Source organism: Eublepharis macularius, chromosome 9, assembly GCF_028583425.1.
Source record: "Eublepharis macularius isolate TG4126 chromosome 9, MPM_Emac_v1.0, whole genome shotgun sequence".
NCBI lineage: Eukaryota > Metazoa > Chordata > Lepidosauria > Squamata > Eublepharidae > Eublepharis > Eublepharis macularius.
In genome coordinates, this window is record NC_072798.1 from 78,681,353 (window position 1) to 78,698,139 (window position 16,787).

Below are 16,787 nucleotides of genomic sequence, written 5' to 3' on the forward strand. Positions count from 1 at the left end.
CAAGCTAGAAGTGAGGAATGACACTAGAATGGCAAGTGAACAGACTCACGTGTATCCCTCCCGGTTCACTTGCACTCCACTTGCGCTCCACACAATCGTGGAGCACAAGTGAACAAGGAGGAATATATGCGAGTCTGTTCACTTGCCATTCAAGTGTAATTTGCCACTTCTAGCTTGGCCCTTAGCCTTTCTTGCATGCTCCTTGAAAAATGAGAATGAAAGTCCTAAGCATTACTTGGCTTGGTCTCAGCCTCAGGAGCTAATCATGGTTACTCTTCTAGTTTTTTAATCTCTTCGAGCTTTTAAATTTCAGTTCTTTCCTCTCCTTAAGGTCTCAATACAAAGCCCTGCTTCCCCCCTCCCCCACCCTCAACAGTTTTGGATTCCCACCTTTTAAAGAGTTGTTAGACTTCATGATTATGAAGACAGCAATACATACATGATACTACTTTGAAAATGTTAAAATTAGTTCTTTGATTTCGAAATGTGCTAAGATTCTATAGGCTATTGATACTACCCTAAATAGTTACGACCAGTGACTTCAAGAGACTCAGATGGGTGTAACCCTGTTTAAGATGCAATTGTAGGTTACATTTGCACCAGGGGTGGTTTGTTCACCAGCAATGAACAATTTCTCTTGTCCCTCACCCCTCAAATATATATTACATTATACCCCTTATAGCAAATCAGTTGCAGTTCTCATCATGTACTAAACGAACTTGCCATCTCTACTGGCTAATAAATAAATATCAGACTATAACCTAGTAGAATCTTGTTCACTAGGTTATCTTTCTGGTTTAGTCCCTAAAGACACAGAAGTAGCAAGGGAAGGCCTTTCCATTCTTACACTTTCTTGTATTTCCAATTTATATATATAGAGAGAGAGATCACTTGAAAAGCATTTTTTTTTGGTATTAGGAAAAATATGCCTCTTGATAGATTTGTTATTTAAGCTGCCTGCTGAATGTATCCTGACAAAATTAGAGATTTTTATTAATCTGATAGCTTGTGAGTCATCACAATGTATGCCAGGACCCCATAAATACTTCACTGGTTAGTCCTCTACGCGGTAGGCGGCCTTTGAATCGGAATGCCTCCCTTGCTCAAGGCCTACGTCATTCACTTTATATGCAAACAAGAATCCATTTGAAATAGCTCTGCATGAGAAAAGTGCCTGCAAAAGCAGAGGAAGGGGGCAACCCCCCCCCACAAATAGCGCAGAATGCTGCTTTGTCCCCATTATAATAATCTGAAGGTGTCCCTCTCTGAGCAACGCATTGGAATAAATACCTTTTAAAAATCTCTTAGGGCTGTTGTCATTGCATTATAGCTGAATGTTCACAGTACCATATACAGGAGTGCAGAAATCCAGTTAGTGCACGATGCCCCCGCCTTTATGGGAAGTAGAGGTTGTCATGTAAGAAATGGATATGGCATTTATAAGAGCCTGTGAATATAGTCTAATTTAATGGCAGCTGCTGCAGCAGAGGTTGGTTTCGTAGTTACTGAATATTCCAGAGGAGCTGGATGTGTCACTAATAGATAAGCATTCTCAAATGTCTGTATTCCCATACAAGGCATCTCGAAATCATTTGCATTTGAAAAGCTTTTAGCCCACGGATGTGCAAACACTTTTTCATGGCACTTAATTCTTTTTCCTCTTAGGCTTCAGTTTTCCTCATTTATTTTGTGTTGTTCTTCTATCAGCAACAGGAAAACGTCCATCCTGCAATTTCTCTCCTCTCAGAAGAATGGGTTAAAAAACTCAAAGAGAGGAAGATATAAAAGCCAACTTCTGTTCTACATTCCTTCAACCCGTTTCAACTACCATCGTCTGGGGATTACTCACGGAAAAATAGTTTAAGAATCAATTTAGCGCATAAATCTCATTTGGCCTTGTGTGTTATTTTTAATCCAATTACCATTTGAGCTTGTGAAACAAAGATACTTTACTACAGAGTAGGACAGCAGACTTAACTGTATAGCACACAGGACAAAAGATTTACAATGCAGAAGCAATGTGAAAACTACATATGCCTGTGCCTGTGTGGAAGAAAAACAGAATCCATTCTATCCATAGACCATTAAAGCAGTGTTTCTCAGACCTAGAGGTCCAAATACAATTTTTAAAAATACAGTGTGCTTTAAAACATTAATATAAACAGTTTTATGATTAACGTTTTGATACCTCCTATGATGGAACAGCAATGCTGCTACAGTCACTGAAAAAGAGGACTGGGCACGCTTAGGAACTTGGATGATAGCCTCATGAAGTAGGCAGTCAAGCGAAGATGCTGGTCAAGTAGAACTTTTAGGATATATGAACCACATGCTAGTTAAGCTGTTAGCCAGGGTATGCTAGTTAAATTGCTAGGCACAGATATGTGGAAGAGGAAATGTAAAAGAAGGGCACTATCAAAGCTTGAGAAATTTTGGATCAAAAATGGAAGAATGCCCAGCTCTGATTTTAAAATAAAATGGGAAAAAAGCTTCTTAAAACTCTGCGTGGAGGAACATGCAGAGTTCTACTGGTACTGGCACAAGAAGGCCATTATAAAATCTTATACACTTGGCACCCGACTTCTCAAACATAACATTCAAAAACAATTGGTTAATGATGGCATTTACAAGCAGATAACTGTATACACATTGGCAGTGCCCGTCCGTTCACATGTCCTGCTGTAGAACATTTTTTCCCCTCCAGATTCATGGTGCCTATTCATCAACTTTTTGCAAACAGATGGATAATATTGTAATTTTTAAAGTGCATTGAGTTGTAATAAGTAATCATTAAATCTGGGCAAGTGTAATGTGCATTTAAAAGATCTTCATTTGCTTTTGTTGTAATTATTGTGTTTTTCAAATAATACATGGCAGTCTTGGGGTCTTTAAGGATAAATGCAGGGCTTTTTTTCAGCTGGAACGCGGTGGAATGGAGTTCCGGAACCTCTTGAAAATGGTCACATGGCTGGTGGCCCCGCCCCCTGATCAGGGGGCGGGGCCACCAGCCATGTGACTATTTTCTCTGCGGGCGATTTAAACTTTTAAAAACTCCCCCCTTGTTCCAGCTGACCCAAAGTGACATAATTGGCCCTGGGAGCATGGGTGCACTTTACACACACACATGTGGTACCAGGGGTACCACCTCCTGCCAAGAGTTGCCCCCTGTGCTGGAAACCCACTGAGTTCCACCACCTCTTTTCCCAGAAAAAAAGCCCTGGATAAATGCATCACCAGGGTCCATAGACTAAGAAGCCAAGGCTTTGCTTTAGATAACGGCAGATATTTTTAAGCAGAGTGCTGTTCCCTGCTTGCAAAGTGCTACTCAGGCTTTTCATGCTTCACAAGCAGCAATGTCAATAACATTACTAACATTGTGTATTCAGCTCTCTTCTTTCGATGTTACATGAGATTGAAAGCTTTATTTTGTTGTTTGAGCGTTCATAGATTTGAAATTTTCATAACATCATGGTTTGGTACACTGGATTTTTTGGTTGTATATTGTTCTTGGCTATACGTTCAATGAAGGGGAGCCATTTTTTCTGTAAATCTGTTGTTCTTGGGTATATTTCAGCTTGAAGGAGGCCATCTGCGATTTTCTCTGTAACTTAGAGTACCAATTTTCTAGTGTAGGAGGTTTCGGTGATTTCCACTTTGAAGCTATTGCAGTTTTCACTGCCACCAAGAAGATCCTTATGAGATCGCGCCTGATAAGTGGTATAGTTGAGTTCTGCCATTGGCCCACAAAGATTATTTCAGGGCTTATTGTGCGCACATTTTCAATTGTTGAGGAGCCCCATTTTATCATTTAAAACATTCATAGCCCTTCTCTGCTTAAAGCTATGCCCAATATGTTAGAGGGATTCACTTGAATGCGCAGGACGGGGCAGGCAGTGTGGAAGCACCAGCAGAAAACATGAGTGACCATTCAAAGACTGATCTTTATGTCGTCAACTGCAATTTGTCCAGAAGTTACAATGTGACATTGAAGTATAATGCTGGAGTTCTAAATGAACAAATTGGATGAAATTCAGCCTTCCTGGCTTGGTTTTATTTCTTCTTTTTCTCTTTGAAGCAGATTATCCATAAAATCCACCAAAAGAATTGAATCAAAATGCAAAGCCTTAGCTTGCAAATGAGCAAGGAATACTAAGCAAAATATTTGGATACGTCTTTTTCTGCAGTATGCCAGCCTTGTCGATCTCATTCATTCATTCATTCATTCATTCATTCATTCATTCATTCATTACCATTCTACCTTGTAGGAAGTCAAGGCAGCTAATAAATATGCTCCAATATTACATTTTTTAAAATGGTAGTCCAAGAGGAAACTGTATTGATAGCATCAGGATGGTTGCTCTGACAGGAATAGCTTCTTAGCCAGACATTATACATCACTAAATCCTAAGAAAAATGTATGGATGCAGAAATGAAAGAGCATTCAAATTAATGTAAGCATTACAGTACAGCACTTAGCTATTTCAGGAATGAAAAGTTTTAAGAGCTCCCCATGGTTAAATTCAGCATCCTGCGTGCAAGCAATGTCACTATGGAAACGACTCTTAGCAGTTGCATCACTAAGTTCTGCAGCCCTTTTCCTTATTCCTGTTGCACTTTATGAAACTGTTGCGACAAACAGCAAAGAGACCCCCAAGGTGCTGAATAGCACTCTGAAATATTCCCAGTGATGAATCCTGCAAGATGGAAAATGAATGTACTATTCTCAGATATAATCGTGGCAGTGAAGGCAGTTATTATCTTAAAATTGCTAAGTCTACTGAATGAATACTGTTGGACATGTCATACCCTGTTTAATGCAAATCTTCCTTGTTTCTCTGTATTCCTGTAAGTTTGGGAATTTAAAAAAAAATTCTCTGTATTGTTAACATAACATTTTCTCCAATAAAGTATTGTTCAAACTGCAGAAAGTTGACCCAAATGTTTATTGCCCATAGCTAACCAGAAAACTAATTTGCTAGCCACCAGAAAATGCCTGGCCATTATCTGTTATTGTCACATAAGGCCCCAACAAGCTTATTTTTCCAGGAGATAGAGTTTTTGAGAGGGTTTCTTTGCACTGCCAGAGAGATCCAAAGGATCTCCAAAGTTAAAGAACTGTACTGTATTTACCTGGAAGAAAGATGATCCTAATGTAAGACATGTTCTTTCCCAAATGTTATATGCAAAAAGTGTTTTTAAAACTGTACATATATGAAACTTGTACACTTTCTCTTGATGGAACACCTGGTTTTCCTTTTGGATAAATACAGTAATTCAATGACCAGCAAATAACAACAACAACATTGAATTTATATACTGCCCTTCAGGACAACTTAATGCCCACTCAGAGCAGTTTACAAAGCATGTCATTATTATCCCCACAACAAACAATCACCCTGTGATGTGGGTGGAGCTGAGAGAGCTCTGAGAGAGCTGTGACTGACCCAAGGTCACCCAACTGGCTTCAAGTGGAGGAGTGGGGAATCAAACCCAGCTCTCCAGATTAGAGTCCCGTGCTCTAACTGGCTCTCTTCTGATCACATGTTATATTTCCCAGGTCAAGGTGCTCAAGGAATCTAAACATGCAGCCTAATGTAACAGATTTCATAGGGATGATACAGGGCCCCAGCTTAGATGGGCCTAGAGGCAGCCTCTCTCACCAGCTGGGGCAGCTACATTTCTTCAAAGAAATGAATGGACAAATAACAGCCCACTTTGCATAACTTCTGCTGTCAAGCCCAAATTATGCATATTTTAGTGCCTATGAATTCTGTGGGTTAGAAATCTATGATCTGAGTATAAGCAGTAATTTTTTTAAAAAGTCATCTCCTTTTAGCTCTTATCTTCCTTGCATACCATTAATGTATTCTGCAGTTTTCGGCACCACATGGTAGGGGTGACAGTGATCTTTGAAAATCTGTCCCAAGGTGGAAGAAGGGTGGTTGGGCAGAGCTGGGCTAGGAAGGTAAAGTCTAGAATGCCGTCACTTTCAAATGCACCAACCAGCATTGGTGAAAAGGGGAAAAGCGACCTCTTTTGGCTTTCAGCCAATGGCGGGGCTTTCAAGATCCATATGGACATCAGCTACTCAGGACTTGGTGCTGCAGCGATTGAGGAAACTCGGCAAGACTTGGTGGGATTCAACACCGGGGGGATGGGCAGATAAAGAAGTTCTAATAGGTATTGGAGGCTGATAAACATACCATTTGACAACCTTTTTTAACTAAGGAGACATGCACACATTTAGATATGAAATGCCAAGGATCTAGTTTCCAAAGCAACAGTAACTAAGTAGCCCAGAAATCCAGTCATTTTTGTAAAGGTTTCACAGCTGGGAAGGCAAACATACAGGCCCTGCAATGACAAAGGCTGATAACTGATCATCCTTTTGCTCAGAGAAAGCCTATTGACTTTACTGACACTATACCAAAATTGTTGGTCAGAGCCTAGTAATTTGGTTGCCTCCAGTACTGTAGCCAAAATAAACAAGTCAAATTTATAGCGTCAGGTTTTTTAAACAAGGAAATCTATCTATCTATCTATCTATCTATCTATCTATCTATCTATCTATCTATCTATCTATCTATCTATCTATCTATCTATCTATCTATCTATCTATCTATCTATCTATCTATCTATCTATCTATCTATCTATCTATCTATCTATCTATCTATCTATCTATCTAAGCAAGACTTGAATCTTGTTCTTCTCCTGCAGACTAACATGGCTACTTACCTGCAACTATATATAGATATGAGTTCAAGAAGAAGAAGTGACCTGTGACAAAAGCTCATACCCTAGCACCAATTTTGTTAGTCTTATAGGTGCTACTGGACTCTTGCTCTTTTCTACTGCTACAGATAAGAGTTTGGTATTTCCTCATTGAACTTCTGGACTTCAAAGTACACTTGACATTCTGATTACATTCTGACATCATAACAAGCTCCAGTTAGGCCAAGAGGTATACAAAGACAGGTCTTTTCACAAGGCGCTTTCCTGCTGAGCTGTGCTAGCACGTCCCTGAAAACTTGTACAAGTGTCCAGGCTGGTATGGGGAATTAGTTTGCTTGTTTGTGCATGGAGTGGGAACAGAGATCTTTTACCTACAGTAAGTAACTGTGAGGAGTGTGATTCAATAGGGAAAGGACAACAGAAACAGATTTATAGCTATAACAAAAGAAATGTGCAGTTTTATTGAGAGATTTGGTACAATCTCTCAGTACTGGGAGATTTCGTACAACAAGGGTGGGTACAGGAAACTTATCCGGAGTAAACACTAGCAGATATTAAAACAAAACACAAGGAAATAGCACGTTTCTTAACAACACCCAGAACATTTCAACCAGAGCTATTCCAATTTGGAGCAGGAACCCCTTTAAGTAAGGAGTGTAAATATGAGAAAACGCGCAACAGGCCAGAGGAGAAGTGAGTGTCTTTCTAGCAATGAGATCCTAACTAGCAGAGAGAAGCAAAATGCCAGCGTTCTGTGTGGTTCAGTGTGAATTAGAAAATAAGGGGAGATAGATAAGATGCGGAGCAAAAAGATATTTTCCTATTTTGTGTAGAAATCAGGAGGAAGAAGGAAGAATCCTGTGCACTGGGAGTCTGTTGGGAAGCTCCAAGAAGTCTCAGAGGAGCTGCAGAGTGCTGCTGAGCTATGCAGCTCCAAGCCGCACAGCGCGGCTTTGGGTGGCAGCTGGGCAAGCGGGGGGAGATGCAGCGATGCTCCAGGCGCCCTGTCTGCTGACCTCTTTGCCTGGCCCCCACCCAAAGCTGTGCTAGCAGCTAGCAGCAGCCAGGCACTCTATCTGCTGTGCGGGGAAGGGGTGCAGGAGAGGGGCACCGAAACCCCCACACACACCCAGCAGAGGGGAAGGGGAGCGGCTGGCAAGAGCCCAATGTCTGCACTCCCCTCCCTGGCCCTCTGTAAAGGTTAAACTTAAAGCTGCAAGGACGCCTACACTTCCCATCAAACCTTGAGGTAAGCAGACACGTGTAGAACTCTAGTAACTCGTCTCATGTAGTTTGGCTCTCAGGGAGTTCAGCAAGAGTAGACCAACTATGGGGTTAGGGTAGTAGGTAGGATCCAGAAACCACTATAAATGTTTGGGGGCTTTAAAAACTGCTTTTTTTTTAAACTGGGGAAAACTCATATACGTTTTCCTCAGTAATGATGAAAACAGCTTAGAAATGGCTCTTTCTGGTGAGCAAACGGCAAAGGATTAAAGTTTCCTATTTTCCTCCTTAACAAAGTAATCCCAATACTAAATTCGTAAAAAGAATAGTTTCAAAGAAACACAAAAGGAATACTAATATGTAATTGAACCCCAAATTGCCTCAGCAAGCCATTCAAATGCCAGTTGAAATTAAGCCCCGTAGGATAAGGTCCGTATCTGTAGACAAGAGAGAAAGGGAGAGAAGTTGAGTATACATAGGCATGCCTTCATGTTATGCTGTATACACAAATGTAAACACACATGAATGGAGCAGAGTTCAGAGATTTACATGTTACCAGAACTGCTCTTTATTATAATGGGGAATTAGCTATAGCAGTCTGTAACTATTAATATTAAGCGAGGATCATAACCTATGTTTACGGAGGTCCCGATCCCAGACACTCTAGTGAAAAAGAGGCAGACAAGGAGTAAGGTCCAAACACGTGTATTGAGTGTAGCGTAAGCCTAGCTTGCACAATCATACAAAGAACATACAAGGTCTAAGAAATACAGAGTAAGAAATACAGAGACGTTCGCATTAGCTGGTTCCCAACGATGATAGGGGGAATACTCACTTATCCTGGAGCGAAGCAGAGACGCAGCAGCGAGGGTGGCCCAATGCCAGCACTGGAACCACAGACGGACAGCAAGGAAGTCTGGATAGGAATGGCCGAGGCACCGAGTGGTCTGGGAGACCAGCTTAAATACCCCAAAACGTACCCTGGGGCTGGTGCTGTACTTGGTGGTTCTCACAGTTTAAAACAAAGGGTCTAATGGGCTACTGAATGGCTTGGATGGGCCACTTTGGTAATCAGATTGTGATAAGTGACACCTCAGGAAGAGGGGACAAAAGAGGGAGGGGGAAATCCAAGTGGGCTGAAAGGATGTTCCAGCGGACAGGGCTTGTCCTGATGTCATCAGCTTCTGGAATGCGGAGGTTCCTTTGAGATGCATTCTCTAAGTGCTTGGGATGGTCAGCACTTAGCTCTTCTCCGGGGCGGCTCCCAAGATATGCAGAGCGGGGCGAGGGGCTCTCGCTGCGGACGTGGTGTGCCCGCTTCGCCGAAATGGCTTCTCAAAGCAGTCTTCTTCCCAGGGTCTTCTTGCTGCCTGAGAACATGGATGCCGGCTGGGCATAGCTGGGGCTGGATAGCAGGCTGCCCGGTAGCGAGGGCAAGCTCGGCGACCGGCCCGCGGGAGGCTCCAGGCGGGAACTGACCAGGGAGCGCCTAGCCAGGCTCGCTGGAGGTTTCCCCGGCTGGCGCCCGGCTGCTAGCAGCGGCTTGGGCCCATATGAGGCAGGCTTCCATGGAGGCAGGGGGAACAATACTTTAAAACACAGTCCAAGGCAAGGAACAGGCACGGTCCGTGGCAGATGGCAATGCAGGCACGGGGCACACTTGTAACAGAGTCCAAACACACACTGGGAAGTCCAGACACAGGTCAGGGCAGGGCTGCCCAGAAAGAGAGTCCTTTGTGCAGTCATCCAAACATGGAGTCAGGGAACTACACAGTCTATAGCAGCAGCAAGGGTAATTGACACGCAGGCAGGAAACTGACACGTGTATTAGAGCACACACGTGCAAAGCAGTCTTTGGTGTAGCAGTAAAACAGCAACGCAGGAAAATCTAACAAAGTTCATAGCAGGCTTCAAAGCAGGGGAGGGGGCCTACTTGGCAACAATTCCCCCCCTCGGAGACCCCGGGACGTCAGGCGCGCGGGTCTCCGAACTTGGCTTCAAAGGCGAGGTGGTCGGCAATGTCCGGTGGTCGAGCTTCGAGCGAAGAAGGAGTGGGAAGGGAAGGAGGGGGAGGCGTCACTCAAAAATTTAGTTTGGAGAACCACCTAACCGAATAAGTGCAATTTAGATCAGCCAATGGGCTGCAGGTCTCTGGGTTCACACCAGGGGGTGTGCTAAGTGCAATTGTCAGAATAAATAGTAATAATTCATAGCAATAGTAATTCATAGTAATAGGCAGCAATGATCAATTCATGCATATAAATAGCAATAATTCATAATGGTGTACATTGATTAATTCATGAATGAAGGTAATTCATACGGAATTCATGATGGGTTAAAAGCACTAAAAACCAGGAGCAATTAATATACATGGATCAATTCATGGATAGTTAAAATCATAAATAGATACATAGGATTAAAAGCAGGGACAATTAAAAGCAATTCATACAGGGTAAAGTGGAATGTGCAAGCATGGCATAATTCATCAAGGGTAGAGTAATTCATAAATGGCTAAAATCATAAATACATATATGTGATTAAAAGCAATAGTTCATGAAGTCAAAAGCAGCAAGAATAAAAGCAAGTGCGTGGAAACAATTCATGAGGGGTAGGCGGCGGAAGGGCTCATGGGGGCAGAAAAATACACTCTGCAATTAAAAACCAAATCAATATGGCTGGATTAAAATCAAATTCATAGACTAGAACTGCCTCGGCGGAGGGAGTTGGGTTAAGAAGGCAATTCAAAAGGTTAAAATCAAATTCATCGGGATAAAGTTCATGGGCGCACTTGCAGTAGATAGAGGGAGGGACTAGTTCGGGGCTAAATTCATGGGAGTTAAAATTCATAAAAGCAATGGAAAGAAATTCATAAAACCATAGAGTAACAAAGATCACAGACGGCTCAGTCCGCAGTACAGCTGCTGGACTGGGTTGCATATTTACAGGAACAAGCAAACTTAGTCCATGTGTTCCAAAACACACTTCCACCCCCCCTTGCTGTCTGCGTCAATCCGCAGAGCAGGGCCGGCAGGCGGCGAGAAGGGCTTCAGGCACACAGTTCTAGTCCTCATGGAGGTAGTGCCGCTGGCGGTCGTTTGGAGACGGGCCGTGGGCTGGGAGGCAGAGGAATATGTCCCCCCCTAGTCCACAAGAGGGCCTCGGAGCGGTGTCCGGCAGCAAAGCGTCCATGGGGCCGGTGCAGGATTCATACACATAATAAACATAATCATAGTTCATAACAACATAAGCAACTACACAAGGGTTAAAGGAGGGCGCCAAGAATAACCATTAGGGCAGGAGGAGGTCGGGGTTATAGTGATCCAAGCGGTAAGACAGCTGGAGTTGCTGGAGCTGTCGGCGGCTCCAACAGCCCAAATAAAGCAGTGAGGCACACAACAAAACTTGGAAGGCCAAAATAACAACGATCGGGTGTAAGGCCAAATTGTAAATTCCAGTGGCAGTGGGGCTCCAGCCAAAGAGGGTTTCCCACCACGAGTGCTCACCGGTGGTCTTAATCCGCTGGGCAAGGTCCAAGATTTCCTTGCCGTTGTGGGACACAACCAAAGCAGTGGTGTCTCCGTCCCTCTGGATGCTCTGGAGGGTGCGGTGGAGCTGCGGGTGGGCCAGGAGCTCGTGGATTAGCTCCAGACCGATGCCAAGGGAGACTGGCTTCACATATCGATAGATGGAGGGTGCCACCAGGATCTCTTCTTGGGTCCAGACCGGTACCGTGTAGGTGAAGTCGCAGGCTGCCACCGAAGACAGGTTGCAAAAGCAGCGATTGACTCCCGGGATCACGGGCTTAAGCTGGAACGAGTTCAGGATCACGAAGTCACAGGCCGTTCGCACGCAGGCACATCCTTTCCCAAGGTAGACCACAGCGGAGCTGTTCTCCCGGACGACCTCAAAGGAGCACTCGTTGAGGGCGTCGACTTGCGGGGCTACACAGGGGTGATGTGGTGCAAAGGCTTGGTCTTGGCAAATGAAGCCGGTCTGGTCTCGATGCTGGCACCCTTGGAGGCTGACGAGCTGCCATCCGGTCGGGGTGAAGCGGGCCCAATGGTCGGGGTGGCGGGCGTAGAGGACTTCGGTATCGCTGACTTGGAATCCCAGAGGCACGACTGGATACACGTGGAATGACTCGTGCGCACTGGCCGTTAATAAAAATAATTTAAGCTCCTGGGTGGTCGGTGAGAATGAGGAATTTACAAGAGACCACCAGGATTCAAGCTCCAGTTCTATGGGTGACAATTTGGGCGTAATCAATCTTTTGATTTCCAGGGGCAGGTGCCCGTCCGTGGCTTGCCGAATTAGCCCCATGGCCACAGCCTGATTCAATTGTTGGGCTTGCATACATGCCATGGCTATTGACATGTTGCGTTCCAAAGACTGTGTCCCTTTGAGCAGCAGAGAAAAATCTCTTTCAATTTGACTCTCCCAGTTAACTAAAATGGAGCTGATCTCGTGTTGCCCATTCGAAATGGAATTTAGGGACTGCACCACCGGTTTACCTAAGTCGGAGATGCTAGTCGTGACATGGGCAAACTTATTAGCGAGAGTCTCTATATTGACCGAATCCATGATTGCTAAGCCTCCGGCTGCAGGAGCAGTCCAGTCGGCAATGCTTCGTCTGGCACGCGAGAGAGAGGGGGAGGGATCGATCCACAGTTGTAGCCATGCATTCCAACCCTTGCTACCGGCCTCCAGATAGGGAGCGCACTGCGGCAGCCTCTGGGTTATATTTAGCTCAGCTAAGTCTATGCGGATCTCTTTTAACGACATTTGCGGGCGGACTAGAACTCTCTCTCGAATGTCAGTTTTCAAAACATGGGAGCCCACTATATGCGTGCCGCCTTGGCTTAATCGTTCATTGCTAACAATCAAAGGGTCAATTTGGATGGTGTGGGTCTCCTGGGTCCGGATCAGCAGGGAGTAATTGCCTGGTTCATGAGTCAAGTTTACAAAGAGCAGCCCAAGCCGGTGAAATTTCTCTACTAGGGGCTTGGTTTGGCATTCGGGCGTCTGTTGAACCAGTATCCAATCGGGTGGGCCATGTTTGGCTAGGTCTTCCTCTTTTACAATCCAGGTCAGGTTCTCCCAGCGTTCTATAGCAAAGGAGAGAACTGCGCCTGAAGGGGGCGTGATAGTGACTGATGCAGACTCAGTGGTAGTAGTGCCTAGTAGGATGGTCATTCTAAAGGGGTCTCCTGCCTTCCATACTGCGGCCGACACTAGAATAACTTCACAGTATGGTCCGAAAGCCTCAGTGACAAATGGCGAGGTTTCGAAGTTGGCAGGGGTGGTATATTTGTCTACCACCGGGACTGCGGTGGGGGCTGGCCTGATGCGGGGAAGGAACATACATGGAATTGGAGCAAGTGGTGAAACTGCATCAGTAGGTGAATAGCATACTAGCTCTTGGGACATGGTTTTCACTCCCACACATAAAATAACAAGCTCTGGGGGTCGGATCCACTGCTCTTCACAACTGCGGAAGTTAGTGCGATCCGTGGGGGTGGTCATATTGCTCTGCTGTACAACCTTGCAGACCATCATTTCATTCCTTGCTAGGGTATTGATACATCTCCAGTGGGGGTAGGGCATTAATTTGGACGGGCGTCCCTCTATTAGGGTGCCTGCCAGCACGAGCAAACACAGAGTAGCCAGGTGCCTCATCTCCTGGCCTTCCTTTTCCTTTTGTGGTGAAAATATCCTGGGGAGACCTGCGGATATAAGTACAGGTTCCCTGAGTTTCTTGCAGCAAAATGAGTGAAGTAAAGCGGGGAAAAAGAGGGAGGGCGTTTTTCTGCCAGCACTGTTTATTAGGCGGGGTTCGAACGAGAAGTCCCAGGGGCACTAAGCGAGCCTTCCAGCTTGTTGCTCTGGGGAACTCCTGTGCGGGGGCTTTTTCCTAAAGCATGTATATTTCAGAGGGGAAACGTCTTTGCGTCGGGCAAGGGTCGGCTGTGCGTTAGGCGGGATTATGCAAACTCGCCCCAGGGGTCCCTGGGTGCCTGGACTATGTGGCCTTCAGGTGCCCCCTTGCTCGGTGGCGGGCTGCTTTTATTTTGCGGGTTGAGAGCTATCGGTCCAGCTCGGCCTGGCCTTGCCGTTTTGAAAAGAAAAAAAAAAGTACAGAGCGGCTTCCATTAACTATAAGGGTTGCTGCAGACGGGGGCCCTCGCTTTAATTTTCAAAAATAGGCCTTCGTCATATATTTGCAGGACAACCAATTTTTGGAGGGGCTCCCTCGGGAGGCCCCATTTTCTGGTTAAAAAAAAAGGTACACCGGGCAAAAAGAAAGAAAAATGCACTGAGCGAAAAGAAAAACACACGGGGCAAGAAGCATACGGGTCTGGGGTACTTTTAGGTTGCCCTTACTTGGGGTGCCTGGCAGGGCTTCATTATGACTTCAATATGTCTCCCCCCCTTCTTTTCCCTTATACGGTACGGGCAAGGGAAAAGATATCAGTACGTGGGGCGAGCGGCTGCTGGCGGAAAGGGCCGAAGTGGAGCCGAAGGTGCTCGGCGGCGTTTATCGAGAAGCGGCGGAGGCGGCCGAGATCTGCCGGCGCCACTGTGTCTGGGTTGTTCGGGGGTCATCTTGGCGCAGGGGATCCTGGCTATGTAAATGAGGCACGCTGCCCCTTGTGCGTGGCGAACGCACCCCAATAACATATTCCAGAGGGTACATATTTACAAAATACTGGCGGGTCTTTTACCTTTGCACTAAAGCGTACTAAGTGGTGGCGCCGTATAGCAACTCACCATGACGAATATGAGCATTAGTAGAAGAGGGATGTTGGGCGATCTGGGGGTCCTTTTCCAGGGGAGGCACGGCCCTCAAAGCCAAAGCCGACCATCATGCGAAAGCGTGGGTCTGGCAGGTGAGACCCCGAATCTACGTAGATGCGGGATCTTCACCAGCACGGCGGGTGATATATTTTCGAATACAGGGATCACCTCTTTTGGTGATTCCACTATGTTCGAAAGAATGCATTCACCTCTGGGCTAAAGCCTCTCCAAACCCTTTCACACACAGCAAATCTCTTTTGCCTGTGTAATTTTTTCCGAACATGCGGCTCTAAAATCCAATTAAGAATCACTTTCGGTGGTGGTCCTATTTGGCTTTGGTTGCCGTGTTTCCTCCAAGGGTCCCAACTATGGGGCCCGCCTAATGAAGTTAAAAAAATAGAACTGACAAGAAATAACAAAAACGCTAAATGATTATAGGAAGCTAAGTTGGCCTTTTACATGATTATAGGAAGCTACGTTGGCCTTTTACATCTAAATTCAAAAGGGAATTGGGCTTCAGGTTCACACACACGTAAAGTTAAGACTGCACAACAAAAAGGGACGGGGGCTGCAGGGACTTGAACTCAAGTCTCCTTAAGGTGGCTTTTCCACTCCTGGTTCCAATCCCTTCCAAATTCTTAGTGGGAACCAGTGAGCACATTTATTTGGGCTTACTTCAGCCTGGGAGAGGACAAAAGGAAGAATGGGGAGGAGGTCAGAATCCTGGTCTGGCCAGCTTTTCCATTTCAATGAGGGGTGGGGGTATAGCGCTGAGTGGGAACAGTCTGTTTTAGATGCTGCTAGCAACTGGGATTCTTTCTGGAGTCTGCTCACTTGCATTATTACATTCCTGACTGCACTTACTGCTGGAGGCTCTACCTTTTCATTAAGTTTTGGGCTTGAGCCTTTTAAAACATGGAAACAGATACACAAATGTCTCTGAATTAGCTCAAGCACTACTAAACCACACAGGCACAACATAAGGTTTTCTTCAGGGGTGTTAGTCAGGGAAGGCTGAGAGAAAGCTATTTGGTGTGTAGTTGCAAGCACTGGATTCTCAAAGCAATTTAATTCTTTTAAAGGAACTGCATTTTTACTTTTGTTTACCTGTTCTTCAGGGTCATTGCAAGAGGGCACAGTCACGGTGGGCTGTACATAGCTTGGCTGGGGGCAGTCTATGGGAGCCAAGACAATTTCTTGGGGAATGACTTTTAAACTCTGCACATGCTCAGAGGCTAAAGTGAATTCTGGCTTCTTGGGCATGGGGGCTGAGGCAGAAATTGGAGGCAAAGGTGACTGGCTACATGTTTCACTGCCTTTGGCGGGGCGGGGTGCTGATTCAATCACTGATTGTTCCTCTAAAGTCTTTAATCTGGCCTCAGTGAGTCTCTGGGATTCCAGGAGATTTTGCATCAGGGTTTTTAAAGTGGCAGTTTCATTATTCTGGTTCTCCAGCAAAGTCTGCATGTTAAGGAATTTATTGTGGAGCTGCTCTTTCTCTATTGTGCAAGCATTTAATTTTTCTTTTAATTCCTCATTCTCTTTATTAAGAACTTTTATTTTTAAATTCTGTTCCCTATTTACACTTATGAGTTCATGGATTTTATTTTGCAGCTCTGCCAGGTTTCTTTCAGAGGTGTCTGGCAAAGTTGGTGCTGGGTTCTGGGTGCGAATCACCCTTTGGAATCTTTCCTTCTCTCTTTTAAGTTCCAAGCTATTTTTAGTTCCCGGAGGTCGAAGGCTAGCCTCAACCTTTGGTTTTCTCCCACGGGCAGTTAAGTGGGGAGAATAATGTGTGACCCCCGGGCATCCCTATTGGAAAAAGGGGTTTCCAGCTGGTGGCGGTTCTCCTATGTCAGAGGGCTCCTCATGGTCCTTTGGCTGCGGTCTCCAGGAGTCAGTCTGACTTGGGGGAGGGTAGACCTGGTGATTGTAGGGGTGAGGTGCCCGAGGGGGCGGGGGCGCCGAGGGCAGCGCAGGTCTCCAGGGCTCAGAGGGTCCCTGTGGGGAGGAAGGGTAGTGACTGGGGTGGGCG